The sequence below is a fragment of the Heterodontus francisci genome, chromosome 14 (assembly GCF_036365525.1).
Source record: "Heterodontus francisci isolate sHetFra1 chromosome 14, sHetFra1.hap1, whole genome shotgun sequence".
Taxonomy (NCBI): Eukaryota; Metazoa; Chordata; class Chondrichthyes; order Heterodontiformes; family Heterodontidae; genus Heterodontus; species Heterodontus francisci.
The window spans coordinates 47,739,616-47,757,687 of record NC_090384.1 but is presented as its reverse complement, the minus strand read 5'-3'; the positions used below and the strand labels follow the sequence as shown (position 1 = coordinate 47,757,687).

The 18,072-nt window shown below is 41.9% G+C and overlaps 1 protein-coding gene across 1 annotated transcript in view; it reads left to right on the top strand.

Annotated features, from left to right (window-relative positions):
* Positions 1–18,072, top strand: part of spty2d1 (SPT2 chromatin protein domain containing 1) — a 40,075-nt gene that overhangs the window by 4,721 nt on the left and 17,282 nt on the right. The window lies entirely within an intron of this gene.

Below are 18,072 nucleotides of genomic sequence, written 5' to 3'. Positions count from 1 at the left end.
TTGATATTGGAAAAAGTAAGAGATGGTATAAAGCAGGAATGGATGATTCAATGATGTCCATCTTGGTTTTTATGAAATCTGTGGATTGCAGGAAAAAGAATAGTGAGGGAGGTGAGGAGTGTCACAGTTTGGAACTCTTGGGTGTGGTGCATCTCTATCACCATGGTAAGGTGGAAGTTAAGCATGTAGAATTTTGAATGAGTTGCATAACAGAAATTTTAGAGGAATGTTATTGAAATGGAGAGATGATTGTGATTGAGGGAGACTAGGGGTAAGAAGGTGAGTACCTATGGACAAACTTTTTCTTGTATCCTGCCCAAGAGTGAGGGCACTGTTGGAGCTTTGTCAGTGATGAAGTGTCAGGCAGAATTGAACTGCTTTAGCAGTGGTGATGATGTAGAATTTCTATTTGAGATCAGATAATAAAGTGAAGTATATCAATAGAGGAAGGACAACAGATGAAGTTGTCAAAGGTAAGAATTAGTAGCTCAGACTTGAGATACTTAAAGAAAGAACATTGTCCCATCAACAAGTATGGAAGAGATCATTGAAGGAGTAATTTGAAGGAATCTGGCAAATCTGGAGAGCAATCACTTACAGATTAGGTACTTGGGTAAAGCTAGAATCAGGGTTCTAAATGTCTTGAGTTTTTTGTAGTCTTAGCTCGTTATTCCAAACAGCTAGCTATCAGGGTAAAATCATATTACATCATGTTCATTAAATCTGATCTGAAGGTTGCTTGAACTGCAAATAAAGTTTGAAGGCTTAAAGACAGCATATGGAAGTACCAATCTGCTGAGTAGGAACTGGGGAGCGGTGGATTCTCATTGTGACCACTCCCTCCATCTCCCCTTTCTCTATCCACAGTTCTCCAAGTTGCTGATCTGTCTTGGATGCTGTTTTTGGTTAGTGGGGAGAGAAGCTGAATCAAGTGAGAATTGGTACTGAGTATCTTTTATTTTTGTTACTCTTTTTTTTACAGTGCAACTTTGAACAATTTGCTTGTAAAGTCATATAGTACAGCTAATTCTAACAATGATTGGGTAGGACAGGGCGTTGCAGCTGTTGCTCTGAGCTTGTTAATGTGTAACTCTGGTGTTTTTGAATGGAGAGATAAAGAAGCTGCACACACAGCACATTTTTCTTCAGAAATAGTGCAACAGCAAACAACTTTTCAACCCCTGGAAATTTATGGCTGCCCAAAACATTCAAATAAGTTTTTGTTTGGTGGAGTTGGCTCCAAGTACATTTTCTTTTGTCTCTGACCATGAAGAATTATTTTGTAATTGCAAAATATGTTTTTTGTTAATATGTTCTTTACATTATTGCTGATCTCTATTGTTCTGTGAGGGAGATCTGTTACATTGGGATGTCTATCTGTAATAAAGGAGTATCTTCACAAGATTGTTGAAATATTTGAATCACAGCCAGTGTTGTCAGTAGGCTAATTTGGCACAGTCTTTCTACCAGAATTTCAGTAAATGTAATGGGCATGTGAAATTTTCATCTAACCGCACTATAGGTGTGATTTTTTTTTTCCCCATTACATATTTCAGTAAAGCAAAATTCCTTTATTGTGAAGTCTGTTAGCATCTTAAAATGTATGGCCTGAAGTCAAACTTTTTCCTCAAGACATATTAGTGCCAATGTGGTATACAAGCCCCGTGACAACTAATATACTAAAGGAAATATTGTACTTAAGTGCACAGTCAGTGCAGTACTCGGAGTACTACACTGATGTGTGCTATCTTTTGGATGAGATGTTAAACCAAGTCTCTATCTGCCCTCTTTGATCTTAAAATGTCCCATGACATTATTCGAAGAGCAGGGGAGTTCTCCTGGGTTCCTGGCCAAATTTTATCCCTCAACCAATATCTAGAATGGATTATATGATCATTATTGTCATCCTTGTTTGTGGGAGCTTTCTGTGTGCAAATTGGCTGCTACACTTCAAAAGTACTTAATTGACTATGATGCACTTTGGGGCGCCCTGAGTTGTGAAATGCACTATATATAAATGCAAGTTCTCTAAACTAATATACAAGATATTTTTCCCCAAGACCAGCACATTTAAGAGAGTTTGTTCAGCCCATTTTGTTCATCCATTCAATAAAAAGCTTTCTCCTCTCAAATTTCATCTGTAGGGCAATTGGAGAAGTAGGATGCCTGGTAAGGACGGTCTAGTACAAAACAGAACAACGGTGTCCTTGTACAAGACCATGGTTAGGCCTTGTCGAGAATACTGTGTCCAGTTTTGGCCCCCTCACATGGTGGATGATATAGAAGCCCTGGAAATGTTTCAAAGGGCCACTGAAATGTTATCTCACTGCTGTTTGTAGGATCTAGCTGTACATAAATTGATTGCTGCATTTGCCCACAAAAGTTACTACACTTCAAAGGTATGAAGTGCTTTTGTGCATCCTGAGGATGTGAAATCTGCTGTATAAATGCAACTTCCTATTGTCTTCTGTCATTAGAATTTCCCACAGCAGGAATGCTTGTTAATTTTGAATAAGGTTGATCGATTAGTTCCAAATTGCAGGCAGTTTTACATTGTGGGCTCCTTATCCACTGAAAACTGTTTGCAACTGTCCAGATTCACTTCATGGGTCCACTGTAGCTATTTGAGGGAAGAAAAAATATTTTGTCCCATCCTGTCCTGTTGTCTCTGGCCTTGTCATTGAGTTTATATAAATGCCAATTTAGTTTACATACATTGCATAATTGCTACATGCAGTACTTGGCAGTAGGGCAAGTGCACACTTCCTCCCAACTGTTCAGTCTTCTGCATTGCATCAAGTATTTTGCAAAGATTAAACTAAAAATTTCTTTTCTTTTAGATGTTATGAAATCAGTGCTGATATCTAAAAAGTTACAACAGTTGCATCATGGACCTTAAACTTAAGTTTTATTTTCTCAGACCCTTAGATCTTTTTCTTTGCGTGTTATAATTTGCAGAGTTCACATCTTGGCTCCTATTTATATTGCCCTGGGGATAATGCAGGGTTTTGTGCAGCCAGCCATAATCCCAGAAATAACCTGCTGGATTTGGGGAGACAATTTTTTAAAATAAGGATCTTTCCAGCCTTGGCTATTCTGATGAGTTTGTTCTGAGGTTGCTATCAGCTGTGTGAACCAGCAGCCCCAGCACCCACTAGTCGCAATATAAAAGCACTGTTGGGACCCAACATTTATCAGCAATAGAAGTACTACTACGACAGCAGATAAAGTATCATCGCTATTAATGACAGAAGATGTTAAAATCATAGCTTCTGTAACACTGAAACTGTTCATGTCTGCAGAACATGCTGAAGCTGGGTGGGGAAAAATGTTGCTAGTATTTAATTTATAGCACTGTTAAAATATGCAAATGCAGTGCCAGTGTCTGAAAGCACCATCTGTTTGTAATACTATATAAACCCACAGACTTCTCAAAAATAGTTTTTTGGGTCCAGGTGGAATCCCTTGGACTGAAATAAGGATTCCTACTATTCAAATTTGAAGTTAACTGTTTAAAACTTGGCCAAAATACTTACACCAACTTGAAGGCTGACTACAAATGGAATTGCCCTTTCATAGTAGGGAAGAGTTCAAATATCAGGAATGCAAGTCAAAATTAAGTTAGAAGTGAAAAGGAAAGTGGATTTTTTTTGCCTAAAGGAAAAAAAGCCTTTGAAATGGACAGTATAAGTAGCTTGGAGGCTATTAGATGCATTTATGTAGAGAAAGGGAAAGGAGAGAAATTGAGAAGGTAGATGGATGGAGTTGGCCTATCAAAAGGGAAAGGCTTGTTGAAATGTTTGCAATCAACCGAAATTTTCTGAGTCTCTTTTTAATTCTTGACATTGAATCTGTTCTGAGGAGCTTAGTATTTTGGGAAATGGGTGCTTCAAGTAGTTTTTTTTTGGCCAGGAATGCATCTGCTTGTTTAATTAATGCGTTTCAGCCTTGAACGTGTACTTTGCTCAAGATTCCTTTACTGAAGCATGTCTTTGAGTGAGATATTGACAAGGCAGCTGGTTAAGGAATGAACAAATGAGTAGCAGCTGTGAATGGAAGAAATAGTTGGGGATGCTGAATACAATGTTGATTCTGCTTTCCTATTTACACCTTCTGTAGACCCATCTTATATTAACTTGTCGCATTGCTACCTCCTTTTGCCTTGTGCCATCAACCCCTTTGTCATTTAATCCCTTCTGCCTTCCACCAGATCACAGAACTTCCCTTTTGTTCTCAGCTCTACCCCTGCCCTTTTCCTTGCCTCTGTACTTAAAACCTGTTATGACTCTAATTTATTTGAGTTCTGATGAAAGTCATTGACCTGAAATGTTAATTCTGTCTCTGTTTCTCTCCATGGATGCTACCTGACCTGAGTGTTTCCAGCGTTTTCTGTTTTTATTTCAGTTTTCCAGCATCTGCAATATTTTTGTTTTATTAGATAACATATTGGCTTACTACCTTGTTCACAATCTACATTTTAAAACTCAAGCTTGATGTCATTTAGCCCACACTTCATCTCATCTGCTCTTCTCTTTGAGATGTTAGTATCTTAGACTGTGACCCCTTAGCCAATCACTATCTCAAAATCCATGCTGACGCTGTACATCGGACTTGTGTTCACAACCAATTGATTATAAGTGTAGTATTTTGTGTACCTTGAAGCGGCCAACATCCCCAGCTTATACACACTACTGAGTCAGCGGCGCTTGAGATGGCTTGGCCATGTGAGCCGCATGGAAGATGGCAGGATCCCCAAAGACACATTGTACAGCGAGCTCGCCACTGGTATCAGACCCACCGGCCGTCCATGTCTCCGTTATAAAGACGTCTGCAAACGCGACATGAAATCGTGTGACATTGATCACAAGTCGTGGGAGTCAGTTGCCAGCATTCGCCAGAGCTGGCGGGCAGCCATAAAGACAGGGCTAAATTGTGGCGAGTCGAAGAGACTTAGTAGTTGGCAGGAAAAAAGACAGAGGCGCAAGGGGAGAGCCAACTGTGCAACAGCCCCAACAAACAAATTTCTCTGCAGCACCTGTGGAAGAGCCTGTCACTCCAGAATTGGCCTTTATAGCCACTCCAGGCGCTGCTTCACAAACCACTGACCACCTCCAGGCGCGTATCCATTGTCTCTCGAGATAAGGAGGCCCAAAAGAAAAGATTTTGTGTACCAGGGAGGTCCAACCTTTAAAGAGTTGGGTAAACTCGGGTAGTAAATGGGTTGCATGTTTGATTAAGTAGAATTGTATCTTTGTGCACAACCCGCAACCCCCCCCCCCGCCACCCCTCCCCCACACAATGCAAACAGCCATGTATGATCCCTGTTAACGAGAGGGGGATCCCCTCCCCCATATACACATACCAGCATGATTCGTTGCCTTAAGAGATTAAATTCAGGGGCAGACGAACAAATTGCGCTAGAAGAAGAATTCATTTTTATGTAAAATTGGCCGAGACATTGACAGAGCAAGCTAAGAATCCTTGTAAATTCAAGTGCTGCTGTTACTGTATCATTGGTTTTTTTTGTAGGTTTTTAGCCGAGGTAACTCAACTGTAATTAGAAACCTCCATGGTTGTCACAGTGACAGCCTGACTCTGGTTGCTCAGTTTATCTTTTGTTCAATTTTCAAGGTTTTGTACATCCACATTGAGTCTGTGGCATGTTTTCATCAAATGTTGCCCGTGGGAGGAGTGCGCTGATAGAATGAGACTTCTTGGCATGGCTGTGCCTGAGCTAGGAATTGAGCTGTTTCCCAGGAGATGCTCAATGATGTCATTGTGAAAACAAATAAAGTGTGCAGTTCTCCAAACAAGTGCTAAGCTTTCACGTACTGTGCATACTGGAGTGTTTGTCTCTGTTACTGAATCTCAAAATCCTTTTTTTTTCTATTCAATTTATTTTTCTCAGTTTTTTACCCCACTTCTCAAATGGCCCCTCATGGAATACCATGGGATTTGGGCAGCCCTCCAGGACCTCATCCAAGCAACTATTCTTTTTGTGAACTCAATAAATGATCATTGATGTGGAGGGCATCATGGCGCAACATATCTTGATCCACACATGCAGTTTCCAGCAATAATTACTTGGTGAACTCAGATTTTTCCCTTGTCTCTCGTCCACTCCAATGTGGGGCAAATTGCGGGATCCTAAATGGCAGCTTGGCCGAGATCAACTAGCGCAACGTACACTACTAATTTAATCCAAGGTCCTGGCCTCTATGGTGTTTGTTGAGCCCTGTCTTTTCTCCCTATTTATTTGTCATTGTTTTGCCGCCCTCCTCATTCACACACAACATATTAAATTCTGTTTTGGGATACTTCTGGCCAAGAATGCTAACTGGATTGCCTTCTGGCCATTTTCAGTGCCCATCTACAGTTAGCCCTTCAGAGGTATGCAAGAGTGTCCATATTATCTAGTAATTCAATTTGTTTTGTGCTTTTACTTCTCACTTTCCCTTTCCTGTCCCCCCATTAGTATAGCCAAATGTTGGAATGACCACATTTGCTTGTTCTTCTGGGTAATTGCTGCGTGATATAGTCTCCTCACTCTGTGATCATGCCATTTATTGTGCAGCCTCTTGGAATGTATCTGAAGAGATTTTCATTCCTATGTGTCTGCATTCTGGCAGCAAAACGCAACCTTGCTGGTCGCAATGAGTAGTTGTCTCTTTATTCCACAGAAGTAAGACACACTCCTAAAATGATAATTCACCAAGCAGACACATTTTGGACACACCAGGAAAACAAAATCAGGCCTTTCAAGTCTGCTCCACCATTTAATGCAATCATGGTTGCTCTTCTGCCTCAACTCCACTCTCTTATCCACTCTCCATTATTCCTTGATTCCCTGAGAGAAAAAAATCTATCTCTCCCATTCTTGAATGTAATCAACAATGAAGTATTCTCCGCCCTCTGGGGTAGAGAATTCTAAGGATTCACGACTCTGTTGTGAGTGAAGAAATTTCTCCTCATCTCATCCCTAAATAATCGACCCCTTATCCTGAAGCTGTGCCCCTGTGTTCTAGAATCCCCAGCCAGGGGGAGCAACCTCTGAGTCTGCCCTTTCAAGCACCTTCAGAATTTTGTATGTTTCAATGAGATTACTGTTCATCTAAACTCCAGAGTGTATGTCCAATATATTCCGTGTCTCATCCTAGGACAACCCTCTCATCCCAGGAACCTATCTAGTGAACCTTCACTGTACCACCTCCTTCCTTAAATATGGAGACCAAAATTGCGTACAGTACTCCAGGTGTGGTCTCACCCAAACCCTGGACAATTGCAGCAATACTCCCTTATTCTTATACTCCAGTCCCCTTGCAATAAAGACCAACATGCCATTTAGCTTCCTAATGACCTGCAGTATCTGCATGCTAACTTTATATTCCTTGTACAAATGCAGCCAAGTCTCTTTAAACATCAACATTTTAAAGTTTCACGCCTTTTAAAAATATTTGCTTTTCTGTTGCTACCAAAGTGAATAAACTCACACATCCTCACATTATACTCCATTTGCCGCCTTGTTTGCCCACTCATTAACCTCATCTATATCTCTTTGTATTCTCCCCGCAGCTTACATTCTCACCTAGCTTTGTATTACTCTTGGTCTCTTCGTCAAAGTTATTAATATATAGCTGAGACCCCAGCACTGATCCTTGTGACACTCCACTAGTTACACTTGTAAGGTCACTGACCTTAGCCATATTCTTGGACAAGACAAGTCATAAAGGGCAGCAGACAATCATTTTGGTGCAACAAGTCAACAGAATTTATTAAATTCTGAAGAAGGGTCACTGACCCGAAACGTTAACTCTGCTTCTCTTTCCACAGATGCTGCCAGACCTGCTGAGTGAATCCGGCATTTCTTGTTTTTGTTTCAGAATTTATTAAGTGTTTTGTTTAAGTATTTACTTAACAGGCAATTGTAGAGAAGCCACCTTTGATCCTTGCTCCTCGAAGCTGCTTGGACACAGGTGATGTCTTCAGTTCTTCTCTCATGTCGTCTTCTACTCTGGCTTCTTCTCCTGTGGTGGTGCTTCTCCTGGGTGGTGTTCCTCAGCGTTTGTGAACTGTGGTCCTGAGGACTGTGCTTTTATATCTTTTTCAGAGCTGCCTATGTGCCAAACTGCACATTCTCCACAGCACTGCACCTGTTTCCCCTTCCTGACCACCTACAATTGATACTTTTTCCTAGCCTGGCTTAATTTGATTGACTTCTTTTGTCTCTCCATACTCTGGTGCCATTTCAGCATCCTTTTGCATCAGTACAATTTAAACCTTCATAAAACAACTTTTTCAACAGAACGTTTTAAAACTACTGATAGAACAATCCTTTCAATAAAACCCTTTTTATAAATGACTTTAAACATATTTTACAGTCTTTCCAATCAAAACATGAATTTAAATATAGTTACACCTTTTTAATCAGAGCATGAGTTTAAACCTATTTTACATCTTCCCACAAGCCTGCCAACTTGAAAATGCCCCATTTATCTCTACTGTCTGCTTCCTGTCCATTAACCAATTCTCCATCTATGCTAATATATTACCTCAAACTCCCTGAGCGCTTATCTTGTGTATTAACCTTTTGTGTGGAACCTAATTGAATGCCTTTTGGAAATTCAAGTATATTACATCTACTGGCTTCCCTTTACTCTACTAGTTCCATCCTCAAAATTTTGTCAAACACAATTTTCCTTTCGAAAAACCATGTTGATTTTGTCTGATCATACTATGATTTTCTAAGTGCATTATGACTTAATAGATTCCAGCATTTTTTTGACAACTGATGTCAGGCTAACTGGCCTGCAGTTCCCTGTTTATTCAAGAAAGGAGGGAGAGAATCGCTAACTTCCAAACTGCTGGGACCATTCTAGAACCTAAGGAATTTTGGAAAATCATAACCAGTGCATCCACTCTCTCTAACTACCTCTTTTAGAACCTAGGATGTAGATAGTCAAGTCCTGGGATTTGTTGGCTTTCAGTTCCTTGAGTTTCTCCAATACTTTTTCTCTGATATTAATTACGTTAAGTTCCTCACTTTTGTTAGCCCCTTTATTATTTTCTCTCTTCTGGTATGTAATTTGGGTTTTCTACTGTGACCACAGACACAATATTCAACATCTCTGCCATTTCCTCATTTCCCATGTTAATTTCTTCTGTCTTTGCCTTTACGGGATCACTTTAGCTACTCTTTTTTTATATATACTTGTAAAAGCACTTACAATCCATTTTTATACTCCTGGCTGGTTTACTATCATTCTATTTTTTCCCTTTTTATCAACCTTTTGGTCACCTTTTGGTTCCTAAAGCTCTCCCAATCCTCAGACTTACGACTATTCTTTGCAACATTATAAGCCTCTTTTAATCTAGGCTGTGTTTGCTGACAATGCAACCACTAGGTGGTGCAGTACTGTCACATGCACAAATGCAGCCTCATTGACTGAAATGTTATTGTGACATTCAGGCAGTTGCCAGTAATAAAAATGGTGCTGCTCAATTCAACACCAAAAAAAATTGAACCCAAACCCCCTCACACCTCAATGACTGCGATCGCCAGCTCCACACATTCCACCCCTCAAACAGTTCTTGCTCCCTCCTGCGATCGCCGCCTCAATCGCCACATTCAGTTTCCCGCTCCCTCCCGTGATCGCCACTTGTCTCTCCCACTCCCTCCCACTGCTTGCTGCTCCATCCCACCGTCAGCTCTCATGCCTGTCTGCTTTCTGTTCCCTCCCGCCACTTGCTCCCTGCCAGGCCACCCGGAGAAGCGGTAGGGTTGCCGTGAGTGAGCAGCGAGCAGGCGGGTGCTGGAGAGAACAGCAGGGGGGAGTGGGGAGAGAAGCGGTGATTGCGGAGGGAGCAGGGAAGAGAAGCTGCGATTGAGGCGCTGATTGCGGGAGAGCGGGGTGTACTGTTGGAAGGATGGAGGTGGCGATCGCGGCCGTTGAGGGGCGAAACAATACTCTGATGTCATTATGTCTGATGTCATTATGTCTGATGTCATTATGTGGTTTTGTTGACGTGTGCATGCATGGACCCAAACTGGCAAATGGTCGAGCACCCTGATGACATCAGTGCATTGTCGGGGACAACCTGTTTATCTAATACAACCCTTAACTTCCCAGTAAGCCACAGTTGCATCTTCCTTGCTGAGCTTTTTTACTTTGAATGAAACATATTTTTGCTAAGCCTTTGAATCATTTCTTTAAATGTTTCCCACTACGCCTTTAAGTTCTTGTTTTGGACTCCAATATATCTCTCAATTAATATGGAATTCAATTATATTCTCACTTTTTCCCCAGAAGATCTTTTATTATGAGATTGCTTATTAGCCCTGCGTCATTACACAATACCAGATCTAAAATAGCTTTGTCCCTAGTTAGTTCCACAACACATTGTTCTAGGAAGTTATTGCAAAAGCATCTTCAGCTGCTTCATCAATAACCTTCCCTCCATCATACGGCCAAAAGTGGGGATGTTCGCTGATTGTGTGATCAGTACCATTCGCAACTCCTCAGATACTGAAGCGGTTTGTGTCCGTACGTAGGAAGACCTGGACAACATCCAGACTTGGGCTGATAAGTGGGTGGTAAGTAACATTGCTTGGCACAAGTGCCAGGCAATGATGATCTCCAACAAGAGAGAATCTAACCATCTCACCTTGACATTCAACGGCATCACCATTGTTGAATCCCCCAGTGTCAACATCGTTTTTGGGGGGGTGGGGGGGTACCATTGACCAGAAACTGAACTGGAGAAACCACATAAATATTGTGGCTACAAGAGCTAGGAATTCAGCAGATGACCCACCGCCTGACTCCTCCAAGCCTTCCACTATCTACAAGGCAGAAGTCAGAAGTGTGATGGAATATTCTCCGCTTGTCCAGATGAGTGTAGCTCCAACAACACTCTGGAAGCTAAACACCATCCAGAGCAGCCTGCTTGATTGGCACTCCATCAACCACCTTAAACATTCACTCCCTCTACCACTGACACACAGTGGCAGCAGTGTGTACCATCTACAAGATGCACTGCAACAACTCCCCACGCCTCCTTCAACAGCACCTTCCAAACCTGCAGCCTTTACCACCTAGAAGGACAAGGGCAGCAAATGCGTGGGAACGTCACCATCTACAAGTTCCCGTCCAAGTTACACATCATCCTGACTTGGAAATATATCGCCATTCCTTCACTGTTGCTGGATCAAAATCCTGGAACTCCCTTCCTAACAGCACTGTGGGTGTACCCGCACCAGATGGACTGCAGTGATTCAAGAAGGCTGCTCACCACCACCTACTCAAGGTCAGTTAGGGATTGGCAACAAATGCTGGCCTTGCCAGTGACACTCGCAACCCATGAAACTAATATAAAAATATTCTACAAACTCATCTTCCCAGACTACCTTTGCCAATTTGACTTCTTCAGTCGGTGAAGATTCAAGTCCCCCACAATTATTACGTTGCCTTTGTTACAAGCTTCTATTATTTCTTGCTTACTGTTCTATCCAAGGTATAACTACTGTTGGAGTTCCTGTAGACTACTACCACCATGTTTTCTGATCCTTTTTATTCCTAATCTCCACCCATACTGATTCTACTTTCTGATCTGAGCCAAGATCCTTTCATACTACTGTCCTTATGTCAGCCTTTATTATCAGGGTTACTCCTTTTCCAGTTTGCCTGTCTTTTCAGTATGTTGTGTACCTTTTGAATTTTTATTTCCTAACCCTGGTCACCTTGCAGCCATATCTTTGTAATGGCAATTATATCTCTGGATGATGTAAATATTCACTAGATCACATCATTAGATATAGCTAGGGTTCCTAGAATTATGTGGAACCTCAATGCCAATTTTGAAACAACCCCACTCAAATACCGTGGGATGAAAATGTAGATTCTACAATATGTATATATGTAGTCTCAAACACCTCAACCGCATCATAATATTTGAAACAGTGCCAACGTTTTGGCTTTCTTCAAGAAAAATGTAAAAACAGTTTATTGTACTTCACCTCTGAGTCTTGCATGCACTAATCAGCTGTTTACAATAAAAGCTACCACTTCCTCTAAAGCAGAAGCATTCTCCTTCAGGACGGAGGGAGTCTATCTGTGGAGGATGAAGATATTGTGGAGATTTTGAAGACTTGAATCAATTTTTACAAATGGTGGAAATGAGAATGTAGATGTACTAGATAATGGAGGCTTTGGAATAATTGAGATAACTGTAGAAAAGGAATTTGCTGTGGAAAAATTATAGCTGAATTATTGGTGCTAAATCATCAGGCCCTGGTAGCACGCCCATGCACCTGCTGAAAGAAATCAGGGAGGAGATAGCAGAAATTCTGACAAATTTTTCAATCCTCTTTTGAATCCACAAATTATGTTGAGATATTTGAGATTAGCAGCCCAAGAAGGGAGCAAAGGCTAAGCCAGGTAACTACAAGCCAGTTAATGTAATGTTAATTGTAGGCAAACTTCTAGAATCCAGAATTTAAGATGCAGTTAAACATTTAGAAAAGCATGAGTTGATCAAGGACAACCAATGTGAGTTTGTTTAAAGTCAAGTTATGTTTGATAAATGTAATAGTTTTGGGGGGAAGTGACTGATTGCAAAGGTAGGGGTACACAGATTTTCAGAATGTGTATAGATTTTCAGAAGATGTTCAATAAGATGCCTGAAAGGGGGCTCTTGGAAAACACATTCAGGCATGTGGTATGAAAGAAAATCTAACAGCGTGGATAATGAACAAGATAAAAAGGATTCAAAAGCCAAATACAGCAGATGCTAGAAATTTGAAGTAAAAACAAAAAATGCTGCAAATACTCAGGTCTGGCAGCACCTGTGGAGAAAGAGTTAATGTATCAGGTCGCTGACCTTTGAGTAGAACTGGAAAAAGTTACAGATGCTAACAGGTTTTAAACAATTACAGAGGCAGGGAAGGATGGGGGGGAGGAGAACAAAAGGAAAGGTCTGTGATGGGGTGGACTGCAGGAGAGATTAAATGGCAAAAGGATGGTGCAAGGCAAAAGGAGATTGTAATGGGACAAGAAAAGAAAGAAAAGATAGTTTTAGAGGAGGTGTAAATGGGAAAAACCAAATCATCAGCAGCTGCAGTCTCAAAATGGGTGGAGGGGGCATGCGGGGCAGAGGTTATATCTGAAATTGTTAAACTGTCAGAAGGCTGTAAAGTGCCTAATCAAAAGATGAGGTACAGCTCCTCAAGCTTCTTATGAGCTTCATTGCAACAGTGTAGGAGGCTGAGGTCAGAGTGAGAGTGGGGCAGAGAATTACAATGACAGGCAACCAGAAGCTTGAGGTCACACTTGTGGATTGATTGGGCGACTGCTTTGCAGAACACCTCCACTGTCGAGACTGCATCATGAGCAGTGAATGCAGTTTACTAAATTGATATAAATATGAGTAAATCGTCGGAAGGAGTGTTTGAAGTCCTGGGCGGTGAGAAGGGAAGATGTAAAAGGGCAGGTGTTGCATCTCCACTTGCATGGGAACGTGCTGTGGGAAGAGGAGGGGGGTGATTGAGGAGTGTCACAGAGGGAATGATATCTTCAGAATGCTGGGAAGGGGAGATGTTTGGTAGAGTCGCACTGGAGATGGTGGAAATAACGGAAGAGGATCTGTTGAATGTGAAGATAAAAAAGGTTATATAAGCAATTGACTTAGGAAAAGACAACACATTATCAAAATTTGTTGATGACACCATAGTAAGGGTTTGGCAACTCCAAGGAGAACTGGAAAATACTCCAGGAGGACATGCATGTAAGTGAAATAGGCATACTGGTGGCAAATAAAGTAATTGTGAAGAAGCAGGTATTACAACCTCCCTTTAAAGGCCGGCTACCGGACCCAACAACGTGTTTCGGGTCGGGTCGCACTTCCGGATCCGGCATTCGGGCTGAGGTCGGGCCGTGTCGGACCCAGTCTGTCACCACCTTTGGTAAATGGCTCCAATGTTAATATACTTCTTGGACTTGAAAGGTGTTTTTGTTAGTTATTTTAAGCTTGTGCAGATGAGCAACAAAGTGAAAAACGGAAGGTAGGTTACCTGGTGGTCGAGCATGGGAAAAAAAGGAAAGGACTCGGGCCGGGTCAGGATCGGGGTCGGATGTGTTTCTATCGGGCTCGAGTTGGGTTTCATTTGCAGACCCGAGCCGGCCTTTACCTCCCTTCCTTTGGTTTCCAACCCTCTGTTGATCTTTTCAGCAGGAACTGCTGGTGTGATATGGCCAGTCTTTTTTCTATCCGCCACACATTCACTCTCGTCTATCTCCCTCTGAACTTCTAGCACAGCATTCTCTAGATTTCCATCCTGGCATTGCCATAGTCTATTGACAAATGGGGCTCTTGTTGCAGCTGAAGAACCTTTTATTTGCTGAGATTGAAGGCCAGCTCTGACAACCCCCATGTCCCCTGGATAAAGACCTACTATTGAACACCAAGCCATCATTTCCCATATCATAATTGATCCCATCTCTTATCTTTCTGCAAGGCACTTGTAGTTTTCTGGTCTTATTGTTGAGTTTAATAACTTTGACTCTTTTTGTTAGCTCCCATTTGCTCTACGGCAAGAGTTGCTGGCAAGTTGGGATGGATGTGCCTAGGATGAAAGACAAGTTGATGCTTGGGAAAGGTTGCTTTTATTAGAACCATAATGACAGGGCAGTGTCGCAGTTTTTCTTATTGTGGGCCACTGTAGCCAGTTCCACTTTACCTGTTTTTCTTTTTCCATTTCTACCTGCCTCATCTCTCTGCACCTCCCCACTGTCCTCAGCATCACTCACCATCACTTCCTCAGCTAGTCACATTCTCATGTCACTTAAATATCTTTAATTTCTCTCCTTATACTTGTATTTTCTTACATTATGATAACCTCAGTCATTTAACCATCTGTTTTCCATTTAAATATTTTGTATGTAATTCTCCTCATGTCTGTTTTTCTCCCCTTTACCTTTAACATTAACTTGTCTGTTGCTGTTTTCTGGAGTCTGAAAGTCACCAGTTTGTGCCAAAGAAATCTAGCAGAGGAAGACTCGTCTCCAAGATGATCAGAGAAATAAAGAAGTTGCAAGACAATAAATCAACTACAGTTTCATATAGTTCTCTTGTATAGTTGTGCTCAGCTATATTTTATGCTGGAGGCAGAGGGGAGAGGATCAAGAAGCACATGGCATAATTAAGTTGAATTTGGTTCTTATGCCTGTAATAACTGTACTGGAATGTTCATTTATAATCAATCGTGAGGTAATCATTGAAATGAAGCAATTGAACTTTTATAAAAAGTTGGTACCCAATAGCCCTAGTGTATTAATCTAATACTTTACAACAATGTACCTGTAGTTTCCTCAGATGTTTTTCATTTTTAGATTTTTGACTCTTTTTCTCTCCTTGCTGAAAGCCACAGATTCATACTAGGGCATTTTTCTGTGCTCATGCATGAGCTAAGGGAATGTGTGTTGTCAAACTATTTGACTAGGGAGAGCATTATAACTTATCGTGTCCTGTGGTCAACTGATATCCATATATAAAGAAAAGATGAGGCTAAAATATTTACAACAATCTTCAGCCAGAAGTGCTGAGTGGATGATCCATCTCGGCCTCCTCCTGAAGTTCCCACATCACAGATGCTAGTCCTGAGCTAATTCAGTTCACTCCACGTGATATCAAGAAATGACTGAAAGCACTGGTTGCTGCAAAGGCTATGGGCCCTGACAATATTCCGGCAATAGTGCTAAAGACTTGAGCTCCAGAACTGGCAGCACCCCGAGCCAAGCTGTTCCAGTACAGCAGCAACACTGGCATCTACCCAACAATGTGGAAAATTGCCCAAGTATGTCCTGTACACAAAACAGGAAAAATCCAACCCAGCCAATTACTGTCCGATCAGTCTACTCTCGATCATCAGCAAAGTGATGGATGGTGTCATCGACAGCGCTATCAAGCGACACTTGCTTAGCAATATCCTGCACAGTGACGTTCCCTTTGGCTTCCGCCAGGGCCACTCAGCTCCTGACCTCATTGCAGCCTTGGGTCAAACATGGACAGGTGAGGTGAGAGTGACTGCCCTTGACATTGAGGCAGCATTTGACTGAGGATAGCATCAAGGAGCCCTAGCAAAACTGGAGTCAATGGGAATCGGGTGGGGGGGGGAGACTCTCCGCAGGTTGGTGTCATACCTAGCACAAAGGAAGATGGTTGTGGTTTTTGGTTATTCATCTGAGCTCCAGGACATCACTGCAGGAGTTCCTCAGGGTAGTGTCCTAGGCTCAACCATCTTCAGCTGCTTCATCAATCACCTTCCTTCAATCCTAAGGCCACTGTTGCTGATTGCGCAATGTTCACCATTTGCGACTCCTCAGATACTGAAGCAGTCCATGTAGAAATGCAGCAAGACCTGGACAATATACAGGCTTGGACTGTTAAGTGGCAAGTAACATTCGTGCCAGGCAATGACTCTCTCAAACAAGAGAGAATCTAAACATCTCTCCTGGACATTCGCATTATGGTCACTGAATCCCAACTATCAACATCCTGGGGGTTGCCATTGGCCAGAAACTGAACTAGAGTAGCCATATAAATACCATGGCTACAAGAGCAGGTCAGAGGCTGGGAATTCTGTGGTGAGTAACTCACCACGTGACTCTCCAAAGCCTGTCCACTATCTACAAGGCACAAGTCAGGAGTATGTTGGAATGCTGTCCACTTGTCTGGATGAGTGCTGCTGCTCTAACAGCTCTCAAGAAGCAAGTCACCATCCAGGACAAAGCAGCTGCTTGATTGGCACCCCATCCACAAGCATTCACTCCCTCCATCACCGTCTCACAGTGGCAGCAGTGTGTATCATCTACAAGATGCACTGCAGCAACGCACCATGGTTCCTTCCAACAGCACCTTCCAAACCTGCGACCTCTACATCTAGAAGGACATTGGAGCACCACCACCTGCAAGTTCCTCTGCAAGCCACACACTATCCTGACTTGGAACTATATTGCCATTTCTTCACTGTTGCTGGGTCAAAATCCTGGAACTCCCTTCCTAACAGCACTGACGGTGTAGTTACCCCTCATAGACTGCAGCAGTTCACCACAACCTTCTTGAGGGCAATTAGGGATGGGCAATAAATGCTGTCTAGCCAGCGATGCCCAAATCCCATGAGTGAATTAAAAAAAAAATGCAGTTTCCATTAGTGAGTCACTGGAAGGCAATTGGAAGTGACAACCATAGGCATTTTGTTTCTTGTTTTGCACCACTTTAGTTCTTTTCAGAAGGCATTCGATAAAGTGCGATACAAAAGGTTAATATGCAAGATAAGGGCTCATGGAGTTAGGGGTAATATATTGGCATGGATCGAGTAATGGGTAAAAAACAGAATAGGAATAAATAGGTCATTTTCGGTATGGTAGGGGTATAACCAGTCGAGTGCTGCAAGAATCAGTGCTTAGGCCTCAGCTATTTACAATCTATGTCAATGACTTTGAGGGAACCAAGTATAATGTATCCAAGTTTGCCGCTGATACAAAATCAGGAAGGAAAATAAGCTGTGAGGAACACGCAGAGAGGCCTCAAATAGATATAAAGACCGGATAAGTGATTGGGCAAGAAGATGGAGTATAATGTGGGGAAGGGTGAAATTTTCCACTTGGGTAGGAAGAATGGGAAAGTAGACTTTTTGTTTTAAAGGTGAGAAAGTTGAAATGTTGGCAAGCAGAGGGATTCAGGAGTCCTCGTACATAAATCACACAGTCAACGTACATGGCAAATAGTATGTTGGCCTTTCTTGCAAGGGGGTTGGGGTTTAAAGTAAGGAAGTCTTGATGCAATTATAAAGGGCTTTGGTGAGATCACACCTGGAGTATTATGTACAGTTTTGTTCTCTTTACCTAAAGATATATTTGCCTTGGAGGCGGTGCAACAAAGTTTCATTTTGATTAATTTCTGGGATGATAGGGTTGCCATATGAGGACAGATTAAGTAGATTGGACCTATGTTCTCTGGTTTAGAAGAATGAGGTGACTATATTGAAACTTTTGAGGGGGCTGACAGGGTAGATGCTGA